We start from the raw sequence: 27076 nt of genomic DNA on the forward strand, positions 1-27076 counted from the left end.
ACTTAACAAAAAATACAAGATACCCAAGACGACGGAGATACTTTCTTCAGAATCTAAATTATGTTGCAAAATAAAGATTGCAATTGGATCTAAGCTACATCCCTATCCAACAGATGTAATCCCAATAACATAATGAAAAATAGTAATTTCATAGGTTTAAACTTATACATCGCTAGAAAAATTGATGGGAAATGCAAAAGTGATTGGAAATAAAATCAATTGGGATATTCTGTAAGACAGCATATCGAAAACCATATGCGATATCAAATGGATCAGGGGGTACCACCCCATCTTTCATTGCAGTCTAGTGCAAAAAATCCCTATCTGTAATGCCTTGTGTAATGGGGAATTTTTGTAATAGGGCATGTTGAAAAGCAGATTGCGATTTGAGATAGAGATGTTCGACACATCCCACTTTTCATTGCATGTATGTATTGAAAATCAACAAATATCAAGTTATGGCCTGAGACAATCTGTGTATTTTTGTTAGAGGTGGGAAAAATACCCTTAAATGAAAATCAATTTCCTTTAGAGGCCATGCATAGGATGTACAATAGTGGAGAAGGGAGCTCATCGATAAGGAGAGATCTTACAAAATATGAGAAGATCGCTACGACCGAAATTTCTTCAAAGCGACAAAATCATAGGCCATATGCAAAACACTTGAAAGAGGGAAGTTGAAGAAAATGAAACAGAAGGGATCGATATCGTCCACCTGCTTGCCTGTAACGAAGAAGACAACCTGAATCCCTTACTGTGACCTCTTTCTTGTAGTGAGAGGAGCCTTCGTTCATCCCTATATACCAAACTCACTACCATCTTCCTGCTGAGAAATGAAGATGGTGGATCATTGACTCAACTCAACGTCAATCTCACCTCTGTAAAAGGGATTCGCTGTGGAAGAGAGATGGATTAGGCTATCTGTCAAATCCCTCTTTTGAATTCAGGGATGGGCTCGAGGAATGTAGCAATGTCGGGCGGACTTTCCCATACGGGATTTTGAGAATCCTGTAGAACATGGTCAGTTTAAATGTGATTGATGGTATGTTGATCCAAATACGGCTCATGGATTGAACGGTGGATATCACGATCCCATCCCACCTTGAGCCCATCTACTACCATGCACCAAATGCCCCCCTTAAGAAGGTTTCAAAGCTAGTTGTTCAATCCATATGTTTATGTGAGGTCACCCACTTGAGTTTTGGATTTAGTTCTAAAATGAGCGAGAGAAACAATTGGACTCAGTGGAAATCACACGAACATCAGAGTGGACTAAACAAAGCTTTTGGGTTGCGAGAGCTTTGTGTGGCCCCTAGAAACTTAGTAGGCAAGACTGAGGTATAAATTTATTTTCGTATACTCTTTTTCCAAATGTTTTAAATTTTTTTTTAATTATTATTTATTCTTTTTTCCCCATTTGGGACTGGATCCACTAAGGGTTAATTTGTTTGGGAGCATGGATTTAAACCTCCTGAATTTGAAATCCTCCTTTTGTGTTTGACACCATGGATTTATAATCCTTGTAATCCAAAAGTAGCTATGCATAGTATATTACATAATGGTTGAAATAAGTTCATTGAAATATATATTTTGCCCGAAAATGATGAAATTCCAAGTCTTAGATGGGCCACAAGCATAGGATCACATTCGAGTTAACCAACAATTTTTAACCATTTATTTACATGGATAATGTTTGGACAACACAGATTATCCCGTTTAGGAGCTTGGATTTGGAACCCCTTGGGTTCAGAACCCCTTGGGATTTGAAATCCTTGTATTGTGTTTGGCACCCTAGATTGAGAATCAACTTTAATCCAAAAGTTAGCTATGCATGGTATATTTGCAAGGGTTTGAATTTAATTACTAAATCAACTTTAATATCTCTAATTAGTATGTATGTAATGTTGACACAATGGTTGAAATAAGCCCACTGGAATATATGTTTTGCTTGAAAATGATGAAATTCCAAGTCTTGGATGGGCCGCAAGCATAAGATCATGTTTGAGTGACTAACCAACAATTTTTAACCATTGATTTACATGGACAATGTTTGGACGGTGCTTATCATCATATTAAAGTAATTATAGTGATTCAATTGATAATCTATTTGTTTTGGGATATCATTAGTGGGCCATATGCCTAGTAGAATAATAGTATGGTGACACACATGTTACACATGCAACTCTTGGAAGGATAATAATGTAATCCGCATCGTGGAATTCAAACCCTCTCTTTGAGGGGATTTGAAACCACCAATTACTTTAGGGCCCATTTGGGAGCGTGGATTTGAAACCCCTTGGATTGGGAACCCCCTGGATTTGAAATCCTCTTGCTGTGTTTGGCACCCTAGATTGAGAATCAACTTTAATCCAAAAGAAGCTATTCATAGAATATTTACAGGGGTATTTAATTACTAAATCAACTTTAATATCTCTAATTAGTGAACGTATATAATTTTTGACACAATGGTTGTAATAAGCCCGTTGAAATATATACTTTGCTAGAAAATGATGAAATTCCAAGTCTCAGATGGGCCACAAGCACAAGATCACATCGAGTGACTAACCAAAAAATTTTAACCGTTGATTTTCATGGACAATATTTGGATGATGCTGATCATTGAATTGAAGTAATTATAATGGTGCAATTGATAATTTAATTATTTTAGGATATCATTAGTGGGCCGTGTGTCAAATAGATTAATAGTTTAGTGACACACATGTTACACATGCAACTTTCGGAAGGATTTTATACGTGATCCGAGCGCTCACTGTGGATTCCAAACCCCCTTATTGAGGTGATTTGAAACCCACTGGATTTGAAACCCCTGGTTACTTTATGGTGCCAAACAATCAGGGGGATTTGAAATCCCCTCAAATCCACTCAAATCCCCCACATCCATGGCACCAAACAACCAGGTGATTTGAAATCCCTTCAAATCCCTCCAAATCGATGGTTCCAAATGACCCCGTGGTATAGTGACACACATGTTACACATGCAATTCTTGGAAGGAGATGTAATCCAAGCATCCACCTTCGATATCAAACCCTTTTAATCCCCTAAATTTGAAAACCCCAATTACTTTATGGTGCAAACATATAAGAGGATTTGAAATCCCTTCAAATCCATCATGCCAAAGGACCTTAAGCTCAGCCTAATATGAGCTGTGTGGGGCCCACAATTGTGTCTCATGACATCAAGTCCATCCATCATGTATGCCTTCTCGGTTTCTCCTTTTCCCTTGAACTCAAGTGTCCATACCACACCACCAGTGGCAGTTGAGATTAGGGTGCACACCAAAAACTTTTTTAATTGTATTGGACAACCATACATTATTATTATTATTATTATTTTACATGCTGTCCATTTCCCATAAGGGAACCCAGACTCACCGAACACATTTCTGCCCTTACATGGCCCACCTTGATGTATGTATTCAGTGTTAACACTGTCCATACTCTTTTTTTTTTTTTTTTTTTTTAAAGATCATTTCAGGCCAATATCCAAAAATGAAGTAATCAGGTGGACCATATCATTAGAAACAATGGTGATTAAATGGCCTACCATTAAAAACTCCTTAAGGTGCACCTTATTATTTATGCTGTGTTTATTTGCCATCCAATATGTTGATAGGGTCCCATAAGCCTGGATGAAGCGAAAAAACAAATATAAGCTTGATCCAAAATTTTTGTGGCTCATTAATGGTCAATCACAACTGTTTCCCATAGTGTGGTCCACCCGATAATTGTATTTGTTTCATTTTTGGGATAATGTCCTAAAATGACCTGAAAAAAAATGAATGGATGGCGTGGATATAAAATACATACATCAAGGTGGACCCCACAGTGAGTGCTGCACCGTCATGGGTGAGGCTAGGTCTCACCCGATCCCAAGCTCTTGCCTTTCGAAAACTTAAGTTGGCCAAGCAACGTTCTTTTAGATGTTTTAAGTATTGTTTTACAAGGTGTTGTACACCTAACTTTTAAATCAGCCTGACTTTTGGGAGAATCAATTAGAAAATGAATGGACACATGATGGACGGATTAGATGTTATGCACGCATCACAGTGGATCCTACACATCATGTTTGTAGTTTAAGCTTAAGCTACACATGCTTCTAGTATATCCGTTCTCATTTTTCACGCAACATGATCATCATTTGGTGCATGAAAAATCAAGAAGATAACTTACCAGATTTCTCACACAGCTATAGTGAATCGTATGATCAGCTGTTTCATGATTTTGACATGTGCACCGTTTGGTGAGCAATGGCCTGATTTTTATACAAGCTCATCATCATGGTTTGGCCCATCTTTTGGACGGTTTTGCGAATTGAAACAGCCCTTTTCATAAAGGTGGTCCACTGATAGGCAGGTCAAGAGTATGATGTGCTGTTGCTATGCTTTCGGGAGTATGCATGCGGGCGTGCTGGAATTGAATTTACAGGTTAATTCAAGTCAAACAATTATAACCCCGAGCGTTAAGATAGACAAATATGTAGTATATGATTGATATATGATAAGATCGGTTGCTTATTCAACCACATGCTCAATGTGTAAATAAGATCAGACAATATTTAGAGAGTAGGCTTTGTCTTCTAATGATAAGTTTAAGGCTGCACACGAACTGAGTTAGCTCGGTTAGCTCGCTTGACTTGACTCGAAAAAGCTCAATTCAGCTCGATTGGAAACTGAGTTCGAGCTAAGTCAAGCTAATTTTTTTAGCTCGAAAAAATTTAGAACTGAGTTCAAGCTTCCCCGAACTCGACTCGACTCAGATCGAACCCAACTTGAATCGAACTCGGATCGAACCAGTTCGGTGACTCGGTTACTTTGATATTGATTTTGCTCACCAAGTGTTTGATGAAATGGCTTAATGAAGTGTGGCTGGTGGCAAGGAAGGTATGTATATGAAACAAATACTTATTTTTTTTCTTGATTTTTATGTTGCTTATAAAGTGTCTAATGAAATACCTATAAAACCACTGTTGCTGTTTGACATGCAGTGAGATTTTGAAGGTGCAGCCCATGTGTTTGTCAAAATGTTGACTGAACTGAGCTGAGCTAGCCAATTAGGCTCAAGGACCGAGCGGAGTTCGAGCTGGGGTCAGCAAGTCGCCAAGCTCGACTCGGTTTAACTCATGTACACCTCTAAATGGATTACACCTTTCTCTGCTGTATGAAAGAAATGATGATAATAGGAATGAACACGAGGAAAATGGGCCGTTGCGTAGACGTTAGGGTGGTTAGGAAAGAAATCCAACGGTCAAAATATAATGTACGTTTGTAGAGTTAATTACCAAATGTGGGTCATTACGTGATGAATGGCCTGAATCTCCAACACGTGTGCTTGGTCATGAAGAAATCATGATGCGGGGACCGCTTTGTATCAAGCAAGAGGAACGAAAGAGGCTCTACCTGGAGTTTTGAAGGGTAGATGCAAGGTGGGCGGGGCTTTATTGCAACCCTTGCCTGCTGGGAAGCTTCGTAGAGCCAATGAAATGTCTGTGTGACATTTACACCATTTATCAGTTTTACATGAAACTATAAAAGAAGGCGTGGGGACTGAACATCCACCGTTGAAAGCTTCTTCATACCACATGAATAACCTTTACAACAAAAGCTCTGTGGGCCCCACTATGATGTATGTACTTTATCCGCATCGTTCATCCATTTTTCAAATCATTTCATAACATGAGCCCAAAAATAAGTTAGATCCGTATATCAAGTGATTACATGAGAGTTTATACCCTAAGACGAGCTTGAAAAATTAATGGATGGTGTGGATAAGACACATACATCATGGTTGGCCCACAAAACTTTTCCAGCAACAAGCAAGCTGAGTACTGGATGGGTCACTACCGAAAGGTCCTTTAATGTGATGTGGTCATCTAGAGTTTTGAATCTGACTCGTGGGGGGCTCCTGAGATATCAACATTGAGGTGGGCCCCACATAGCTTCCCCTATAAGCAGGCCCACAGGGATGCGGATTGGCTACTCCCTCTGTGCGCCCACCATGATGTATGTGTTTCATCCATGCCATCCACTTATTTTTCTAGATCATTTTAGGGTATGAGACTAAAAATGAGGTATATCCCAATCTCAAGGGACCACATTACAGGAAATATTGTTGAATGAACGTTGACCAATAAAAATGTTCCAGGGCCATAAAAGTTTTGGATCAAGCTAATATATATATATATATATATATATATATATATATATATATATATATATATATATATATATATATTCTCTTCATCTAGGTCTGTATGACCTAATCAACAGATTAGATATCAAATAAACAGTACAGTGGGCCTTAGGAGGTTCTTAATGATGGATATCTAATCACTGTTGTTTTCCTGTGGTGTGGTCCACCTGAGATTTATATCCCTCTCGTTTTTGGCATCAAGCCCTAAAATGATCTGTAAAAATGGATGAACGGCATGGATGAAACATATACATCACGATGGGGTCCACAGAGCACCGACCACCAGCCACCTGGCTAGTAGCAGGGGGAGTAGCCAATCCGTTTCCGGCCCACAGGGATTCTAAGAAAGTCATGTCCCACGTACAACCCTGCTTGTACATGTGTTGAAAAACTTGGACGGCTAGGATAGCTTGATGAATGATGAGCGGTCACCAAGATATTGGGTACTTGGAACCCAAGTAATTCAAAATTTCAAACTGTCATTGCCAGAAAAGTAAAAACACATTCGAACTAAAATGTAATAATTACGGTTATTTGATGATCGGTGGTGGACCATTGTTGGACGGTTAAAAATAAAAACAGACAGTGGTCCTATTTCAACAGATGTGTCCACGAATTAGAGTTAGGATTGTTCAACCAATTTCTTCTGGGACTGTGAGTTAACCTGTCCTATTGTGTCAGGCGCACAATTTCTGAGTGCCTGCGTATGAAATAACTTCCCTGTCCGTGTAGAGATCCGGAATTATCAGGGCTGGAATCTTCTCCCACGCCAGTTTTCTGCAGTGAGTAGAATCCTCTAGTCTGTGGGGCCCGTCATGTTGTACATGTAAAATCCACTCCGTCTATTAGGTTCTATCCTCGATTTTATGATTTGATGCCAAAAATCAGCTAGATCTACTCATCCGGTAGGCCACACCATATTGAATAATCTGGATAGGATGGCTTATCTTCTGCATGAACAGTCAAAATAATGTTTCTCAGCTGATGGACGGAGTGGATTTTACACAGAGAACATGGTGGACCCCACAAAGCCTCGTGTTTTGCGTGGATTACACATTGACTGTGGATCCTGCTACTGGTCGGTGGTCTACAGGGACCACGCCATGATGTATGTATTTTATCCAATCTGTCCTTCCATTTTTTCTAATCATTTTAGAGCATGAGCCCAAAAACAAAGTAGATCCAAATCTCAAGTGGACCACACAATAGGAAAACAGTAGTGATTGAAAGCCCACCATTAAAAATTTTCTATGGCCCACTGTAATTTTTATTTTCCATCCAACCTGTCGATCAGGCAACACAGACCTAGATGAAGGGAATACAAAAATATCAGCTTGATCCAAAACTTTTGTAGCCCCTCATAAGTTTTAAACGGTGGATATTTAATCACCAGTTCCCTGTCTGGTCCATTTGTTACACGCTAGTTGGATAGGTGGGACTGTTCCATCTGACTTTTCACATATGGTAGGCCATCGCATTTCAACCGAACGGTGGACCCCACCCACCTTTGTACTTCGTTTATGGACCACACTGGTTTGCTAGAAAGAGAGGCAAGCTGGTCCCCTTCTAAAAAAAAATTGTACTGTTCTGTCTGGAAGGGTTCCATGCATCCTCAGCCACTTGTACGAGACAGGTCATGGTTAAGTGGTCCACGTCTTTAGTTAGGTGGGCCATCATGTGGATGGATAATTCCCCGACAATTTCCTCAACTTACCATCTTATTATTTTTTTAGTTGGAAGTGGACAGCGTATAGATTCTCAATTGGTCTATTTATAAGTCAACAGTCGTGACACATAGCTTTGTACTTTTTCAGGGTATGGTCGATCCATAAATCGTGATAAATATTAGGGGAGTTTACAATAAGCTACTGATTAATATGGAATTTACATTGGTGACTTTTCCAGAAATATTTTTAAAAAGTTACCTCATTAATTAATGTAATTATTATTTGAGTCCACAAGCATTTGGGTACCATTTATGCCTGATCTAACTACATTAGATCTAGCAATATAAATAATGTCACGTGGCAATGAAATTTTAATAAAAAAAATAAATGAAATATTTTTTTCAGTTGCTTTGACGGCCAAATTTAATCAGAATTTCAAAAGTTATGAGTAGCTTAATACAAATAAGTTCAGTTAACTACTTTTATGAGACATATGTCACATATTTCACTCACGTGATAAAGTTAACTACTCATCATGTGGGCCTCGTGGATGATAATGAGTAACGACCAAAATAGGCCGGATTTAGTTGAGGCGCTATATCATTATACAAAGAAACCTTTTATAGCCAAAACTATACAGAGACTATGAAATGATATAGCAGAAATGCCAAGTTAGCTGATTTTCACTACACACAATATACATGCAAGTGGAAGAAATGATAACAACTGTCTACATGTGGCGTCTTATGAAAAACTCTCACCCGGGTAGTGGATTGAGGACATGCGTGTAACCGATGGCAACCCACACCAATCGACTGATACAGTGGCATTGCATAATAGGCCATGACAAATTAAGGGCCCAAACAAGTATTTTCATGTCACCAAATGTGAACGGTGACTATAAAGATCTCTCTTCAGATACCACCTAGAAATTCTATAAATAAAGGAAGATCGAATAGCTCGAGCCCCGTCAATCCAACATAACACAACTCTATAACGCAACGCTGCATATCTTAGTTTAGTTCCTAGCCTGGCTTAACTTAACTCTTAATCTAATCTAGTATGTTTATGTTGCTACATTGGAGTGGCTTTAGCTTAGGAATAGTATAATCTAATCCGTCTACATTGCAACACCGGTGTTTTGCTCAAAATTTGGTTGTTGGTATGCGTGTATTGTGTCGAGCGTGCCAAAGCCTCTTACAACTCAATCCAAATTGAACACCTATGACCCCAAGCACCAAGATAGACAGAGGACCGTGGGAAGTCACTTATGGAAAAAATATACTTAGGTCATCTATTCAACTACTTGTATGCATAATCTAGCATTTATGAAGGGGACGGTTCGTCCTTTTAATGAGTTTCTTTTGCCTTTCAGACGAAAGGATTTTGTAACACTCCATTTTTTTAAAAAAACGGTGGGTTCCACTGTTACTTTTGGTGTGGCCCACATGAGCTTTGGATGACCCTCATTTTTGGGCAATGCCCTAACTTTGACGGGCAAAACTGATTAACGATGTGGATTTGTCACGTCATTCCTGTGGGGCCCACTCTCTTAAAAAAACAAAAAAAAAAACAAAAACAAAACAAATGTGATGTGCGTAAACCAAATCTCTTCTCCACGACTCTCTCTCTCTCTCTCTCTCTCTCTCTCTCTCTCTCCTTCCTTCTTCTCCGCGGTATAGTTGCGAACGTGAACCCATCTACCATGCATGCCATCATCATGGTGGGACCCACTCCCCAATCTAAATCGTCTAATGAACCCGGACCCTTAATTAACCCTAGCCCTTGAAATCATTTGCCTAAAAACATTTTATGTGGCTTACCTTGAAGCTTGATTTGAACTAATTTTTTTTAGCACCAGGACCTGTGGAATCGGATTAATGACCTAATTTCTCTCGGCCATTATGGTGGACCCTACATCACCACCCACTCCTCACGGTTACAATAACCGAAAGTAGAAATCTACCTTGTGCACGAAGTCACGCTCAAACACGTTCATTCCTCTCTCAGACTCCTTCATATACAAATCTCTTCTCTTACAATCGTGGAGATTCTCCTCTTTGATTCCAGCCTGCTCACTCATCAATTCACAACTGTTGAAAGGCCTACCATTGGGATCTCTAAAAATCTTCTTCTTCCTACTTTCTCAATTTCATGCAACTAGCAGCTGCACCTTCCAATTTCAGAATCGACCAACAAAATGAATCCAAAGCTTCAATATGTGGAGCTCACAAGCTTTGTACGACCCGTAAGAACCATCCACAACTGTCAGTGTTGCAAAATGCATCAATCTAGATTTTGACTTGATTGTCTTCTTCATCTACACCACCACCGTCTGATCTATGTAAACCAACATTACGGTAAGTAAATATTTCCATGAGGCCCATTAAAAATCAATTTGACCATTAATTAATATTCAGGGTCTTAGTATGTTTATTTACATCCTGTGATAAGTAAGTTGTTTCCCAGATAGTTAATTTGAAAGCAATGTATAATATAGTTGTAATATAAGCCGACTCACCAAGTCAATCATCTTGTAATTATTCATTTATTTCCATAAGTTGTTGTACAGATAAAAACCCTAATTGTGAGAATTGTATTGGAACCATAGGTAAATCTTATCCGATCGGACCAATTCTAGCATATAAATCCAATTTTGTTCGTGATCGTTACATCAAATCAGATTTGTAGCAGACTTTGTTATCCAGAGAATAATCCTACGAAAATTCATATCTATATCAGAGTGTTTTATCATCACAACAGGTAGGTGACCATTCCCTATTGAAAACTTTATAAATAATTGCTTTATATGAGCTAGACATTGAGATATTCTTCATTTGATTAAACTGATGCAAATATTATTATTTTTCCATTTAATATTATTTAGTAGTGATAATGAATATTAATTATGTGAACATGGACACTATATCTATCATATATCCTTGTAAGTCTGAGTTAGATGCATTTTATGTGAACTATTTTAATTTAATGTAAAGATTTAATAATTCTTACGGGTGCTCTGCCCAGGGTTATTCCTGAAAGGATCGTCATGATACGAGTGCTTTGCCTAGGGTCATTCCCAAAAAGATCAGCACGGGTGCTCTGCCTTGGGTGATTCCATAAAAGGATCAGTACACACGGGTGCACTGCCTTGGGCTTGTCCCTAAAAGGTTATACCGGTGCTCTGCCGAGGGTCATACTTTGAAAGGATCAACATCGGTGCTCTGCTGTGAGTCATCTCCTAAAAGGATCAGCACATATGAGTGTTCTGTCCACTCCAAATCTTAGTATTTTAGGAAAGATATGTTAAAACTATTTATTCATTTCATATTCAAGAATGACAAATTATTAATTATGATTTTAAATCCAATGTTCGCCTTATTTTGATTAATATGTCGAGGTTAAATTTGGTAATAATTGTGAAGCTTTCGACTCGGGATTGATGTGCTCGTATTGAGTTGTCAACTCATTATGTTTTAATCATTTCCGGTTATGAATATTTTGAAGATGCAGGATACTACTATTAGTAGTGGAACATTAAATGTGGTTGGATGCACATGATATGTCATTCTACATAGGATCAATTTAATTTAATTTTAGAATTATGAATGTAGTAAAGATTTGACTTAATTTTTTTACTTCAAGTTAAGTTAAATAATTATGCATCGATGTAGTAATAGATTATGTAATTAATTATCTTAGTATGTGGTTTGGATTTTAAAATTTGCAGACTATGGTGGGAGGAAATGAAATGCATATTTATTTGTCATACTTTATTTTTTTATTTTTATTTTTTTTCTTCATAGGGCATGGGTCTGGAATTCTGGTCCTAGACACCTTATTTGGGTACTCGAATTTTGGGGTGTGAGAAAGTTGGTATCAAAGTCAGGTTGATCCTAAACGTAGGATCTAAAGTAGAGATTTAGCTCTAAGTTTTCCTAAACGGCCTTAACTAGTAGATGGGAAATTTGGAATACATATATAGGACATTTTCATCTATAATGATATAATATTTAGATCCCATTTAGGCTGTATGTTAACACACAAACTCAAATTTGGACGTTAGAAATTTTCTGAGATTTGTTTTGAACTATTTCTTAGGTTGGGCAACAATAGTCAATATAAAATTTATGACTTTGAAAAATCATAACTATTTAAATAAAACTTCGATTAAGGTGATTTAAAAACTCAATTGAAGATTGATAAGTATAATTTTATAAAAAATAGTTAAAAAATAAACATACTGACCCTTCATATATATATTTGAGGTTAAGAAAAACCTGTTTAGAAATCATTCAAATCTAGACAGGGTATACTCTCCAAATTAAAAAAAGAAATTTTTCCTCGACTCGATCAAAACCTACCTAACTAAACTAGACTTATATATATATATATATATATATATATATATATATATATATATATATATATATATATATATATTTTCAAGTTAAAATAACATCTAAAAATATCAAAAATACCAATTAAAATAACACCCTTATGACTAAAAATTTCTGCACATAGTTCCAAACTACATCTTAGTTTAACTTCTCTTAGATCTTCATGTATGCTTACGTTGAACCATCTGAGTTTCTTATAATCTTAAAATTATTCAGTAAAATTTATAATTCCCTTTACCTATCCTAGGCTATGATGGATTAAAGTACGAACCATGGGGGCGCATCGGAGACTCAGATACTCTATGCAACCAGACAAGGAACAATTATTGACAAGATCCTCCAGGTGATGGAGGGATTTGCCTTATTTATGGGAACACAAGTACTTATAACTCAATCTCAGGAGAAGACTCAAACTACACCTGTAGCTCCTGAAGGGGCGGGGTCCTTGTTGGAAAAGTTTAAGAGGCAGAGAACACCTAAGTTTAAAGGCGGGCCTGACCCAAGTAAAGCTGAGGGTTGGAAGAGGCAGATGGAGAAGATTTTCTTTGCTATTGTTGAGGGTCAAATATTTCATATTGGACCCCAGTTATTCCTTGGTTTTATGAACATGATAATGTTTAATGTTCTATTTTAATCATGTTTATGGTGCAAGGTGAATTCAAGAGCTTGGATTAAAAAAGTTGTTAAAAGCATGTATTTAATGCTCAAGAATCACCAAGACCAAGAATGAAGAATGCACATACTGAAGATCCAAAAAAATCAAGTCAAGAATGAAGAAAATCGGAGTTTTGAAGTGAATTTGCGTGATCCTTGACCAGTCCTAGCTCCAGCTCAACTAGTCCTACGTACGCTCGACCAGTCCTGGACTCTGCTTGACCAGTCCTGGCTCGACCATTCGAGCTGCCTCGACTCAAATTCCAGCGACTAAAATAGCCAATTTCTGTCCTGATCGACCAGTCGAGGACAGCCCATGACCAGTTGATGGTTACACAAAAGTTGTGCAGACCATGTAAATTTGAGACGGTTTTTAAAATTTTCCAACTTGGTGTGAAAGTCTAAGGCCTAAAACTATAAATAGGGGTCGTTAGGGCATTCTTATGCATCTTCTAGGGTTTGAGGAGTGGAGAAAAAGGGTGGAGCCACCGTCCGGGAATTCTTCTTCTTTCTCTTTAGTTGGTCTTTTTGTTTTATTTAAGAGTTTTTAGTTCAATCATGTCTATAGTTGGCTAAACCTCTTAGTTAGGGCTAAGAGGTGAAGCTTGTAGCGTGGTTGAGATGTTTGCTTTGTTTTGATTCATGTTTTGTTGAACTCTCTTGGATTCTAGTTTGATTATAAAAGAATATTTTTAGTTTTTAATGGTTTGTTGTGACTCAAATTACAATAGATCTGCGATAGCTTGAGATATCTTCTTTTTACTGAATTGAGATTGTGAAATTAGGAAATCCTGTTGTTCACCATCGTCCCATGGGCATGGTAGGGTGATGGAATCCTCCCTAACTTTCACAATTCTCTTATAATTGGTTATGGGTTTGGTAAATTGCTATAGTTTGCCTTGTCTCCTGGACATGGTTTTGTGACGGAATCACTTCTAAAATCTTCATCACTCTCATCCATTAATGATTAGATCCATGAGAAGTTCAGAGATCTGACAAATCTCTTCTTACCAATTGGATAAGATAGGACTCTTATTCTAGATATGTCTTTGAATCATGAAAGGTAGCTTCCCAATTGCTACAAGTGGATCCTTGGCACCCTAGTTACCACCTTTGAATTTGTTAGCTTTAATTACTTTAATTACAATTACTCTCTCACATATTCCAGATTTAGCTTTTCATCTTCTTCTAGTTCTAATTCTAGTTGCTTTCAGAAGACACACAAGTTTAGTCCCCGTGGATTCGACCTCGGTCTTACTGAGATTATTACTACATCGCAGCCCTATACTTGGGGTTGTGAACAAGTTTTTGGCGCCGTTGCCGGAGATTAACGGTTGCATTTTTCTAAGATTAGCTAGTTTTAGAATTAGGTTAAGATTAAGGGTTTTTTTTTTTATTTTCTATTTTTTTATATTAAGGTTTGTTTTCTGCTTTTAGAAACTTTCTAATTCTAGGTTTAGAACTTTCCTAATCAGTTTTTAGAAACTTTCTATTTTCTGTTTTTAGAAACTATCTTTTTTAGAAACTAACTTACTTTCTATTTTTATTTTTAGGAACTTTTTTATTTAAGAATTTCTGTTTTTAGAAACTGACTTGTTTTGTTTTGTTTTGTAGGATTTTAATTAGAAACTTCTAATTTGATAACTTCTTTCCAATTCTCTCTCTCTCTTTCTATTTCTAGATTTCTATTTCCCTTCTTTCTTTTAGGTTTAGGTTAGAATCTGAAATTGAGGGCTGAGAGTGTTTCATGCGCAAGTGGGTTCGTGATAACACTTGATATCTTTTGAGTGAAGGAGGATTGGTTGAGGGGTTATCTATCCATCACAGGATTAGACACTACTCGAGATTCTCAGAGTTAATTGAGGTTATGGCTGCAAATCAACCGGTTAATCAACCGGGAAGACAACCTCAACCTAGGGTTGTGGAAGTCCAGGATCAGAATGAGGTGCATCAAGTACCCCCGCCTCGTACTTTAAGAGATTATTTACAACCGAGCGGGGTGAGCACACCTTCATGCATGGTTTTTTCAAAAAATGCAGGACATATGAATATCAAGCCGGGAGTGATCTAACTCCTTCCAAAATTTCATGGACTTGAATATGAAAATCCATGTCTACACTTAAAAGAGTTTGATGAGATAATAGACACTAATATTTTCCTAACGTGTCTGAGGACACGATCAGACTGAAACCCTTTCCCTTTTCTTTGAAAGAGAAAGCTAGGACGTGATTGCATTCACTACGTCCCAGATCTATTGGCACATGGAATGACATGATAAGGGAGTTCATAAAGAAATTTTTTTCACATCATAAAACGAACACCCTTAGAAAGTTAATCATGAACTTTGCCCAAAAGGAGGATGAAACATTCTTCTAATGTTGGGAGCGGTTCAAGGATCTTGTCAGTTCATGCTCACAACACGGTTTTGAAACGTGGCGAATTACACACTTTTTCTATGATGGACTGACATCTTTCATGTGCCAATTGGTTGAGATAATGTGCAATGCGGAATTCATGAATAAAAATGTCGATGATGTGTGGGACTACTTGGATAGACTTGCTTAAAATGCACAATCATGGGACACTTACCCAAAATCAAGCACCACTTCTAGGCCCACTTAATTAAAGGAGACGGGCAGATTATACCTTTTGAAAGAGGATGATGATATTAATGCTAAACTGTCTAATCTCATATGAAAATTCGAGGCCATTGAACTAAAGAAGGATAAGGTTAAGGAAACTTTGCGGTATTTGTGCTTGCAACGTTCACACAACTAAAAATTGTCCAACAATACTTGCCTTTCAAGAGGTGCTGAATGAGCAATCTAATGCCGTGAATAATTATAAAAAACCTTTCAATAGACCTACCTCTAATACATACAATCCTAATTGGAGAAATCATCCAAATTTCAGTTGGAGGAATGGACAAACTGCTGCCCCTTAAGGTTTCTTTAATCAAATTCCAAATCAAGGGAAACCTCAAGAGGATCTGGTTCTAAAACATATTAAAAACTAAGAGCTTATCACTCAGGGTATATTATAAACCCTCCAAGACATTTCAAAGGTCATACAAGGACGTGAGATAAAAAATTCAATTGGGGAAAAAGGGATTCTTTCAGCCTAACCTTTCCCTAATCCGAAACCGCAATACGAAATAAGTGATATAAGCTCTTCAAATCAAATGGAGCAAGCTAAGTCTATCACCACTCTTAAGAGTGGGAAGATAATTGACAAATCTATTCCAGTAAGGGCTGAAAAGGCTAAGGACCCGGAAGTGGACAACGATGATAGACTTAGCACTACTCCACAAGAATTGGAACCAGAACTTCTAGGCAAGCCGATTGTCCCTTTCCGCCAACGGTTGGTTGCACCAAAACCTCTCTCTAACCTCAAGACATTCTAGAGGTGCTGAAACAAGTGAAGGTCAACATCTCTCTACTGGATGCGGTTAAACAAATACCTTCATATGCCAAATTTTTAAAAGAATTGTGTACGACCAAAAGACGGCAAAATATTCACAAGAAAATATTTTTAACTGAAAAAGTGAGTGCTATCCTAAAGCAAGATTTACCACGGAAATTTAAAGATCCCGTTAGCCCAACCATACCTTGTGGAATTAGAAACTATCGGATTGAGCACGCACTTCTTGACTTAGGAGCGAGCGTAAATCTGGTCCCTTACTCAGTCTACAAATAGTTAGGTTTGAGTGAATTGAAACCCACTGTAACCACATTACAACTTGTTGATCGCTTAGTTCGTGTACCGAGGGGGGTAATTGAGGATGCGTTGGTCTAGGTTGACACCTGGTAGATTTTGTCGTCCTGGATACACAACCCATCAGTAGCATGAGCACTCAAATTCCTGTGATTCTTAGTCGCCCATTCCTTGCCACTTCAAACGAAATCATTAATTGCAAGAATGGAGTCATGAGTATGCCTTTTAGGAATATGAAATTGGAGTTAAAATCTTTTTTAAAACAAGCAAACAGTTAGAGGATGATGATGATTTCCATGACATTAACCTGGTTGACTCTTTCGTGGAAGATAGAATACTTTTGACCTTATCCTCTGACCCTCTAGAGGCATGCTTGGCCCACTCTCATGAGTTTGATGATGACATGATTAAGGAAATAGGGTCCATGCTTGATACCGTGCCGGTATTTGAAGTTAATCGGTGGAGGCCACAATTTGAAAAATTGCCTCAAACTGATGTAGTACCTCTACCGTCTAACCTCAGGGCACTGAAGCTTGACCTAAAACCTTTGCCCACTGATCTTGAACAGGTTTACTTAGGTCAAGAAGAGACATACCCAGTGGTGATTTCATCCCACCTTGAGAAAAAATAAGAAAGTATGCTCATTTCTACTCTCGAAGAAGATAAAGGAGTTATTGGGCATATCATCACAGATCTCGATGTGATGAATGAACTCCTTTCAACTGAATGTTTTGACTCTTTAGAAGATTACCCGGTACACTTTGTGGATATAAATAACCCCATGATACAAAACATAGTGGATACCTGGCAACGCAATACCTCAGTAGTTATTACTGATCGAGAGAACCCTTATTCTAAAGAACCTCCTCCCCCAAATCCTGAATGTTTACCATTAAAGGAGGATGAGATAAAAATTGAACCGAAAACTGAAACTTCGGAGTGTGTTGAGACTATACCACCTACTAAGAATTTTTCTAAATTCCATCTACTTGTAGTCTCTGATTCGTCATGGTATACTAACTTTAAAACTTTTTCTCACAGGTGAATCGTATATACTTTGGACACCTTAAGAGATTAAAAGGAAACCTTCTTTTAAGATACATAAGTTTCTTTGGACATTCATGCTCTAGGGCATCCAAGCCTACTGCAAAAAGGACTTTTATATGATCTTGTTGAGAAACCTACTGAGAAATTTAACAAGATATTGGCCGGAGGAGGAACCTTGTGGCATGACTGAGTAGCTTTTCCCTTGCTTTCTTAGTTTAGGATTAGTTTATCGCTTTTATGTTATGTTTAGGATAGTCGGCTTTATGTTATTTAGGATAGTTTTTTTTCCATTTGTTTTAGGATGGTTTTCTTTTTGTTGGTTTAACTCTTGTGCTAACCCACCTTCACGCTGAGATCCTTTGGAAAAAGTCTCTAGATTCCTTTTTCAAGTACTATCTTTCCATCACTTCTCCTTTACTTTTGTTGTCTCATGTGCATAACATGCTTATATCTTTTACATTGAGGATAATGTAGATTTTAGGTTGGGGATGAGAGATTAGGTAACCTAATCAGTATTTTCTTAGTTTTGAGCAAATTTTTTGAAAAAATTTCAATGTTTATCTATTTGGAAAGTGATAAGTTGTGTATTTAAAACTGTTTTGAGTATGAAGATAAGATAGAAATCGAATTTTGAATTGTTGGAGTTGGAGCAAGTAAGTGACCTATCACTTATGGTTCTTACATTCAACTGATTAAGAGTAAGTTCAAATATTATGTTATTCAAATTGTTTTATGAATAGTACTAGATTTTTTGATTGTTAGTATGATGATCATTGAAAAATTTTGAGAACCGAGTCTGGAGAATTTTATCCACCTTAAAAGAAGAAAAAGAATCGGTTAAAAAATAGGAGATCGACAAGGAGGTCATAAAGAATGAAGAATGACAACATCTTTGAGGGGAATGAAAAATGTCTTTGAAAAAGATGTAATGTCTAAAAAATAGGAATAAATACAAATGACCGTCGATATAAAATAAAAAACTGGAAAAAGAAGAAAAATGGGATAAGTTCAGAATCAGTACTTGGGTTTTCAACTAATCTTGAATCGATGAGCATGGCTAACATTATGAAAAGATAGTATTTTCACTGAGCATGTTGAAAAACTTGATATGCGAACTATGCTCTGACCTAATGGATAAAGGATTTATTTGATTAGTTGCTTAAGTGGTTCGGCTCCAGGTTTTCAAAAACTCACTTTCTCATCTTGAGTCTATTCATGCATACTTAATACACAAAAGATTGTTTTCTGAAAAAGGTTGAACATTGCGCATTAAACTTATTTTTCACATACTTTGCTAGGGACGAGCAAAATATTGGTTGGGGATTGTGTTGAGGGTCAAATATTGCATATTGGACCACGATTATTCCTTAGTTCTATGAACATGATAATGCTTAATGTTTTATTTTAATCATGTTTGTGGTGCAAGGTGAATTCAAGAGCCTGTATTAAAAAAAGATGTTAAAAGCATGGATTTAATGCTCAAGAATCACCAAGACCAAGAATGAAGAATGCATATACTGAAGATCCAAGAAAATTAAGTCAAGAATGAAGAAAATCGGAGTTTTGAAGTGAATTTGCGTGATCCTCGACCAGTCCTGGCTCCGGCTCGACTAGTCTTGCGTACGCTCGACCAGTCCTATACTCTACTTGACCAGTCTTGGCTCAACCAGTCAAGCTACCTCGACTCGAACTCCAACGACTAAAATAGCCAATTTTTCATCCTGCTCGACCAATCGTGGACGTCCTACGACCAGTTGAGGACATCCCATGACCAGTCAAGGGTTACGCAAAAGTTGCACGGACTGTGTAAATTTGAGACAGTTTTTGGCAATTTTCAACTCGGTGCCAAAGTCTAAGGCCTAAAACTATCAATAGGGGTCCCTATGACATTCCTATGCATCTTTTAAGGTTTGAGGAGTGGAGCAAAAGGGTCGAATCACTGTCCGGGAGTTCTTCTTCTTTCTCTTTAATAGGTCCTTTTGTTTTGTTTAAGAGTTTTTAGTTCAATCATGTATATGGTTGGCTAAACCTCTTAGTTAGGGCTAAGAGGTGAAGCTTGTAGCGTGATTGGAATGTTTTCTTTGTTTTGATTCATGTTTTGTTGAACTCTCTTGGATTCTAGTTTGATTATGAAGGAATATTTTTAGTTTTTAATGGTTTGTTGTGACTCAAATTACAATAGATCCGCGATAGCTTGAGATATCTTCCTTTCTCTGAATTGAGATTGTGAAATTAGGAAATCCTATTGTTCACCATCGTCCTATGGGCATGTTAGGGTGATGGAATCCTCCCTAAATTTCACAATTCTCTTATGATTGGTTGTGGGTTTGGTAAATTGCTATTGTTTGCCTTATCTCCTAGGCATGGTTTTGTATGAAATCACTTCCAAAATCTTCACCACTCTCATCCATTAATGGTTGGATCTATGAGAAGTTTAGAGATCTGACAAATCTCTTCTTACCAACTGGATAAGATAAGACTCCGATTCCAGTTATGTCCTTAAATCATGCAAGGTAGCTCTCCACTTGTTACAAGTGGTTCCTTGGCACCCTAGTTACCACCTTGGAATTTATTAGCTTTAATTACTTTAATCACAATTACTCTCTCACATATTCCAGATTTAGGTTTTCATCTTCTTCTAGTTCTAGTTTTAGTTTCTTTCAAAAGACACATAAGTTCAATCCCTGTGGATTCGACCTCAGTCTCACCGAGATTATTACTACATCGCAGCCCTACACTTGAGGTTGTGAACAGTTATGAGATGTAACGAGCAACAAAAGGCTAAATTAGCAGTATATATGTTGGAAGGAGAAGCTGATCAATGGTGGGAATTTACAGACAGGGAGAACCCGAGAATCGAAAGGTAAACATGGGACTAATTCTGTAAAAAGTTTGATGATAAATACTTTCAAGCTTATATGTGTGCTCAAAAGGTTAAAGAATTCAAAAAATTAGAATAAGGAGATATGACGATGCATCAATATGATGCACGGTATATAGAGTTGGCACGATTTGTAACTTTTTCATACCGGATGAGCTTCGTAAAGCGTAGAAGTTTGTTGAGGGACTGAAACCTTCTATCCATTCTCAACTGGTGCCATTTCTTATTAAAACATATGCAGAAGCACTGGAACGCACAGGCGCAATAGAAAAAGACTATGATGAGCATTAGAAGAACCACGAGTCGAGGAAGGACATGAGGAGTGAAGCCAGGACCACGCCCCATACATCTCTCATACAACATGAAGCAACTAAGTGGCAGAAAATGATGCCAACATCATGTTCACTCCCCAAGTATAGGGTTGTGATGTAGTAATAAACTCGGTGAGACCGAGGTCGAATCCCAAGGGATTGATACCTGTATATTATTTGAAATTAAGTAGAACTAGAACTAGATTAAGATGAAATCTAAATCGAATGATTTTAAGGAATAATAGTGAAATACTAATCTAAAACTTAAGAAATTCAGAGGAAGAAAACTACGGATTCAGAGGATCTACTTGTAGAGATCAGGGAGATTTACGGTCAATTCATGAGCTTAACTGGACTTCGAGTCCCATCTTCATCCAGTTGGAAGATATAACCTGCAAATCAAATCTGAACATCTTTTGATCTAGTTTTAGAGAGATAAGATAGGTGTAAATTGGAATGGATTCCATCACACAACCATGCCCATGAGACAAAACAAACAATAGAATTAAACCAATTCACAGTCAATCTGAGTGATGTATGAACAGTAGGAAGGGTGCCGTCATCTAACCATGCCCAGGAGACGATGGTGAACAACAGGACTTCCTAACTGCGTAATCACAATAAGAGAACAGGAAAATTTAAAGCCATCGCAGATCTATTGTAATTTCAGTCACAATAAACCATTAAAAACTAGAAATATTCTTATTATACAAAATTAGAATCAACATAGTTCATGGCATGAATCAAAGTCGTAGAATCAGTCCCATCACACCACAAGCTTCACCTCTTAGCCCTAGCTAAGAGGTTTAGCCCGACATGAGTGAGATAAATCTCTCAAAAATCATAAAAACAAACAAATAATAAAACTCTTAAACAATTTTCTCTCTCTCACGTCTGCTCTACGGCTGCCTGGCAATTGAATCCCCATCCACTTCTTTCTCTCTCCTTCTTATAGGCAGCAAGAGGCTAGGTGGAGTCAGCTTGCTGTATCAATCGGCAAAGGGAATCACGTGCGTAGGAAGAGCAGTTGCGTAAAAGATTGTGTAACAAGCCCGGTTGCCGACCAATTTGCATGCTCGGTGAGTGTTTTATGAGTGCAAAACAAGCTAGGTTAGGGCTAAACCTATCTTGTGAACATGATAGATGGATTGGATTACCCAGTCCGATCACAGGGGTGGCCACATCAAGTACAACGGTAAGGCTGCCCTGTTCACATGCGCAATGGAAAATCCCATTAATTCCGGGATTCCTTGCGAAATTACTTTCTGTTTTTTTTTCTTTCAACCTTCTCCATGCATGGCCCACTCCCTTCGGATCCTCTTGCGAAGACCTCTTTACGTAACCTGTTTATGCAGCGACACAACCAGCTGTCTTGCGTAATCGACCAGAAATATAGGAATTCTGCTAGCATATTTCATGCACAACACTGCTCCTTCAAAAAGGGAGACCGTCCTTACGGTCTATTTTTTGTGGCCAAACAAATGAATGGTGTAGATTGTTCAGAGGAGTCATGATAGTGGCCCACAACGTCCCTCAAACGGTCAGCTTCCTGTTAATGTTGCAGTATAGAGGCTAACTTTAGCTGAACATTGAATGTGTACCTACTTACTGTTTCTCCTGAAATTTCTTGGGTTGGGACGGATTTGTCTAGGCTACCTGATGGACGGTTTGGATTAGACAGATGGTTCATGCTGGTGGCCCACCAGCTTTCAAAAAATGCCTCTGCGCAACTGTCTGCGTAAGGAAAAGAAAACGGCAGTTGTCGTTTTCGGAAAGAGTTCAGGTCCAAGGCGGTTTGACCGTCTTGGACTCGTGGTGCACGTCTGACGCACATGTGCCCTGTGCACATCCAATCTGCAGTGGGGTCCACCGTGATAGATATGCCAAATTTACTCCGACCATCTGTTTGATCACCTCACCAGATGGGATGAGACCAACTTTGAATCATATCCAGATCTCAGGTGGGCCCCAAATCGAGAATTTATGGCCTAATCTGTCCGTTTGGACACTTCCACAATGATCCAATGGCTTAAATTTGACGTGTACGGTTAATTTATGGTCCTCAGTCCATGTATGAAGTTTTGAGTCGATCAAATGGTGGGAACATTGTGATCTTGCATTTTGGACGTTTTTCAGGCCTGTTTGAAGTGATTGGTTGGAATTTCTCTGATCTCTGGTGTGTAAATCCTCAATCTTGGTCCCATGGAGTCCCGTCTAATGCCTTGGTGATGTCAGAGTGTCAAATCCATACCTTTAGCATCCTTTTCAATCTGAGCTCATAAATACACCTTACATCACAAACACAATTAAATTGAGCCATTAAACAGTATCATGTTCGTAAATCCAGGTAATAACTGGGGCCTAGTATGCAATATTTGACCCTCAACACAACCCCCAACCAGCATCTTGCTAGTCCCGAACAAAGTATGCGAAAAGTAAGTTTAGAATTACAAGACAATTTTTATAAACTCGAGTGATTTTGCAAAATAATCCAGATACGAAAATTCTAAGATTCATGAATGTTGGGTATTTCTTTTTCCTACACTCAGGCGCACGGTAAACTTCATAATAAAGTTCAAAGTATTAATCCATCAATTAGAACAATTCTAAACATTGAGTTCCATGGGTGTATGGTCTAATCTCGACTTATCATCATTAAAATTCACTTCTCTATTTCAAGATATCATTGGTAATCAATAAGAGAATTCATGATAACCAAGACTTGCCTCACAGAACATCTTTTCCTTTTTTCAACTTTTGATTTTTCCATTAACAGTTATGCCAAGAAGGAGAATCAAATTCTCACCTATAAGGAGCAAACCTATGGTGAAGACCGTCTATAGGGAATTAAATCTACACCTATAGGGAGTAAATCTATGGTGAAGATTATTCGCCCAACCCTTTACAAAGGTACCTTTTTTTATTTTATTTTATTTTATTTTATTTTAAATTTTAGCTAGGTATTTTCTTTTTCTTCAATTGATCATAACGGGCAAATTTTCTAGGCTGGTTCCTTACATGCTTAGTGATTACCAAGTTAACCATTCAATATCAAACTGAAACCTTAATGTGAAAGCGAGATGTGACATGTGAAATCATGACTCAATCAAGGTTTATAACTTCTAATTTTGGATTAACACTTCCAACGTAACTATGAAATCTAACAGATACTGAATCTAAGAGTTATAAATTACTAACACCACGTATCTTGAAATTCTAAATGCCCTAGCTGGCTATTAAAATCACTTTGAATTCACAAGAAATTCTAAAAAAATTAAAAAATAAAAATAAAATTTTTTACAATTTTACTCAAGACCAAGAAAACACTGATTAGGAAACCTAATCTCCCACCCCCAACCTAAAATCTACATTGTCCTCAATATAAAAGATATATGAGCATGCAATGCACATGGGATAACGAAAGTAAATAAGAAGTGATGGGAAGATAGTACCTGGACGAAGGAATCGAGAAAGACTTTTCAAGAGATCACAGTGTGAGAGCAGGTCAGCAAGAGAGTGAAAACATGAAAACAAACTAACCTAATGACATAAAACCGACTAACCTAGAACAACATAAAACAAACTACCCTAGTCCTATGAAAGTAGTAAATTCTAATCCTTAACTGTGAAAGCACGGAAAATCTACTCAATCATGCATCCAGGTTCTTCTGTTGGCTAATATCTTGGTAAATTTTTCAAAAGGTTTTTCAACAAGATCATCCAAAAGCCCGTTTTGCAGTAGGCTTGGATGTCCTGGAGCGTGAATGTCCAGGGAAATTGAGGGACCTCAGCATAAAGTTTTCTTTTAATCGTCCGAAGTTTCCAAAGTATATACGATTTACCTATGGTAGATGAAATTTCGAAGTTAGTACACCATGATGAATCAGAGATTACAAGTAGATGAAATTCAAAAAATTTTGTAGTAGGTAGTGCAGTCTCAACACACGCCGAAGTTTCACTCTTTAGTTCAATTTTCAGCTCCTCCTCCTTTAATGGTAAACATTCAGGATCTGGGGGAGGAGGTATTTCAGAATAAGGGTTCTCTCGGTTCGTGACAACTACCGAGGTATTGTCTTGCGAGGCATCCACTATTTCTTGTATCATGGGATTGTTTGAATCTGTAAAGTTTGCCAAGCAATCATCTAAAGAGTCGAAATATTTAGTTGAAAGGAGTTCATTCATCCTATCGAGATCTGTGATGATATGTCCAATAACTCCTTTATCTTCTTTGAAAGTATAAATGAGCATACTCTCTTGTTTGTTTTCAAGATGAGATGAAATCACCACTGTGTATGTCTCTTCTTGACCTAAATGGGCATATTCTAAATTAAAGGGTAAAGGTTTTAAGTCAAGCTTCGGTGGTTTGAGGTTAAACGATAGAGGCACGACATCAATTTGGGGCAATTCTTTAAATTGTGGCCTCCACTGGTTAACTTCAAATACCGACGCAGTATTAAGCAAGGCATACCTCTCCCTAATCATATCATCATCCAAGTCATGGGAGTGTGTCAGGCACGTCTCTAAAGGGTCAGAGGATAAGGTTAGAGGCATTCTATCTTCCACGAAAGAATCAATCATGTTAATGTCGTGAAAATCGTCGTCATCATCCTCTGAGTTTCTGTTGTTATTGAAAAAGATGTTTGACTCCAATGTCATATTCCCAAAAGACATAGTCATGACACCATTCCTGCAATTGATAATTGCATTTGAAGTGGCAAGGAATGGGTGACCAAGAATGACAGGAATCTGAGTGCTCATGTTATTAATGGGTTCGGTGTCCAGGATGATAAAGTCTACAGGGTATTAAAATCTATCGACCTGAACCAACACATCCTCAATTATCCCTCTTGGTACACGAACAGAGCGATCGGCAAGTTGTAGTGTGGTTAGGGTGGCTTTTAATTCACCCAAACCTAACTGTTTGTATACTGAGTAGGGAATCAGATTGACGCTCGCTCTTAAGTCAAGAAGTGTGTGATTAATTCAATAATCCCCGATTACATATGATATGGTTGGGCTACCGGGATCTTTGAATTTCTGCGGCACATCTTGCTTCAGGATGGCACTCACTTTCTCCGTCAAGAAGATCTTCTTTTGAATACTCTACCGTCGTTTGGTCGTGCATAGGTCTTTCAGGAATTTAGCATATAAAGGTATTTGTTTTACGGCGTCAAGTAGAGGATTGACTTTCACTTGTTCAATACCTCTAGAATATCCTGAGAGTTAGAGAGAGGTTTTGGTGCAACCAACCGTTGGGGAAATGGAGCAATTGGCTTCTCTAGAAGTTCCGGTTCTAATTTTTGTGGGGCATCACTAGATCCATCATTATTGTCCTTTTCTGATTCTTGAGGCTTTTCGGGCCTAACTGGAAGAGTTTCATCAATAATCTTCCCACTCTTAAGAGTGGTGATGGATTTAGCGTGCTCCATTTGATTTGAAGAGCTTGAGTTGCCAACTTCATATTGCAGCTTTGGATTGGGAAAAGGTTGAGCTGGGAGGCTCCCCTTATTCCCAATTGTATTTTTAGCCTTAAGTCCTTATAGTGTTTTATTAAGGTCTTGCAAGACTTGTAGCATACCCTGATTGAAATGATCTTGCTTTTCAAAATGTTTTAAAATTAGATCCTCTTCAGGTTTCTCTTGTTGTTGTTGTGGAGTCTGATTAAAGAAACCTTGAGGGGTAGCAGTTTGTCCATTTCTCTAACTAAAATTTGGAGGATTTTTCCAACCAGGATGGTACGTATTAGAGGTAAGTCCATTGAAAAGTCTTTGATAGTTATTTATGGCATTGGCTTGTTCATTCAACACTCCTCGAAAGGCAGTTATTGTGGGACAATCTTCAGTTGTGTGAATGTTGCAATCACAGATACCGCAAACAATTTCATTAACCTTATCCTTCTTTCCTTCCATGGCCTAGAATTTTCTTATGAGATTAGTCACTTTATAATTGAGATCGTCCTCTTCTTTTAGGACATACAATCCACCTTTCTCCTTAGATTGAGTCAGCTTAGACGTGGTGTTTGAATTTGGGTAATGGTCCCATGCTTATGTTTTTTCAGCAAGTCTATTAAGGTAATCCCATACCTCATCGACATCTTTATTCATGAATTCTCCATTACACATTGTCTCGACCAATTGGCGCATGGAAGATGTCAGTCCATGATAAAAAAAATTTGTAATGTGCCACATTTCA

General features: G+C 37.8%; 1 non-coding gene across 1 annotated transcript; it reads right to left on the reverse strand.

The window, feature by feature from the left end:
• Positions 1–15250: 15250 nt before the first annotated feature.
• LOC131250360 (small nucleolar RNA R71) lies at positions 15251–15357 on the reverse strand. The gene has a single exon (XR_009173283.1). It is a non-coding gene; the product is annotated as a small nucleolar RNA R71 (small nucleolar RNA).
• Positions 15358–27076: the final 11719 nt, after the last annotated feature.

This window comes from Magnolia sinica, chromosome 6 (assembly GCF_029962835.1).
Source record: "Magnolia sinica isolate HGM2019 chromosome 6, MsV1, whole genome shotgun sequence".
Classification (NCBI taxonomy): domain Eukaryota; kingdom Viridiplantae; phylum Streptophyta; class Magnoliopsida; order Magnoliales; family Magnoliaceae; genus Magnolia; species Magnolia sinica.